General features: G+C 37.0%; 1 protein-coding gene across 4 annotated transcripts in view; it reads right to left on the bottom strand.

Moving 5' to 3' along the window:
- Window positions 1-1929, bottom strand: part of PAPD4 (poly(A) RNA polymerase D4, non-canonical) — a 117314-nt gene that overhangs the window by 66499 nt on the left and 48886 nt on the right. The window lies entirely within an intron of this gene.

The raw sequence follows: 1929 nt of genomic DNA, 5'->3' as shown, positions 1-1929 counted from the left end.
GTAATTTATGGGGCTGCTAGGAATATGATCACAGCTGTTTCAATGTTCAAGCTTTCCCTTGCTTGTAGGTGTTTGAAGATACAGAGGAGCTTGTAGATTTCCCAATATTCTAGAATACTGAGAGCAAAGGAAACAAACTGAGCAATCAGAGCTCTCCAGATATTTTCATCTAAATCTCCATCACACATCAAGAGACTGGGGTTTTATGGGGGTGGGGGGGGGTGGGAAGGATGGGACCTCTTACCAGTAACATTTGCCACTTACATTCTTCTTTCCCTCCATGGTAGAGTGAAGTTGGACCTGTTGCCTGGAGAAAGGCTAATGCTCAAAAAACCAGTGCATCTATAAAATAAACTCAAGCCTAATACTCCCCCTAATACTAAAAGGCTTCCACATTAGTCCAGTGCACAAAGGGAAAAATAACTGATGAAAAGAACAGGACAGATTTGGCTATGCTAGGGAAGAAAGGGACTCAATTTACTGGCAAGTGAAACATTTTAAACTTTTTCCTCCCCGTACCTTTCCCTACACAAATGTATAAAATTAGGCAAGATAAGTTGTTAACAGAACTCCCATGCCGTTGGTGGTGATGAACTAGTTAACGTTATAGTAATAAAACATTAGGAAGACAAAACAGCTGGTAGCTATGTGTATATCCAGATGCTCATCTCACCTTTTTCAGCACAGCAACTTGAAATTACATAGGTAAAAAGCCTACCAAACAATAGTGATGGATTGCTGGTACTTCATGGGAATTAGCTAATCACATGCTGCCTCTCCAACTAGTTTTTAACTGTTTAATTGCATTAAGCAGGCAGAAAAATAAATTTATTTGTCCTTAATATTTTTCCACAAGCACATGACACTGAAACCTGAGCTTGCTTTCTTTCCATAGACACCTCTGAAGAAACTCAAAGAATACCACAACATCAGATAGTCATAGTAGGACAGATTAAATGTTACATTAAGTGCCTAACAACTCTGGCCAAACATTAATAATAGGCACACAGTTTGACACTACAGAATTGAAAGGTAATCTACCATTGCTGTCCTGGAAAGTGGCATACACCTTCCAATTACTATACTTATAGATGATGCACTATGAAATAGGATCAAAATAGCTTTTCTTGATAATTTGCTAAATTGACATAGAAAAACTTGCAGCACCAGTATCTTGGAGATATTTAAGCAGTTAGTTATGTGGAATGGGCTGAAGAGCTAGCTTCAAGGCCAAAGTGATTAGCCATCTGATCTATCTATAGAAAATAAAACCTCGGCAAACTGAAAAACAGTGAACTGATGACAAAGTGACTATTCACACACCATTTATTCATAAACTTTGTCATTCATGGCCGCAGATGAGCATGGTAGAATTAAAAAAAAAAAAAAAGACTGGATACTTAAATAGTTAACAGACATATTCAGAGTTGCATTAGAAAGAACTGAAGTTTGGAAGTAACATTTATATTTCTTGGGGGAATTGAAACAGATGATCCTTGAGGTCTCTTGCAAACCGAAGATTTTAGGGCATAAATCAACTTCTAATGGCATTATAAAAAATATGTGCGGGTGAGTTACTTCATTAAGTGTACATGCTTCAGGGTTTTCTGCAATTTTCTCCGAAACATTTGTTGGAAGATGGGATACAGAATGAGATGAAACACTGATTTGATATGGATTCAAAACTCCTAAGTAGGAAGGGCAATTTCAGAGAAGATACAAAGGGACTCCTCTAACAAAACAAACTACGTGCAAGGGGATAAAATAATTGGAAATCAAGTTTAGTCTTTGCATTTATAAAAATTTCTCTGAACTGGACAATCTTCAACAAGGGGTTTCAACTCTACTGCATAAAGCTTTTCCAAATAAGACATACATTCAACATCCCAATACAAAAACTGCAATTAAAAAAAAAGGTGTGGAAGTCTA

Source organism: Gavialis gangeticus, unplaced genomic scaffold (genome assembly GCF_001723915.1).
Source record: "Gavialis gangeticus isolate Ggan-Ray unplaced genomic scaffold, GavGan_comp1, whole genome shotgun sequence".
Taxonomy (NCBI): domain Eukaryota; kingdom Metazoa; phylum Chordata; order Crocodylia; family Gavialidae; genus Gavialis; species Gavialis gangeticus.
This window is presented reverse-complemented; position numbering and strand designations above follow the sequence as displayed.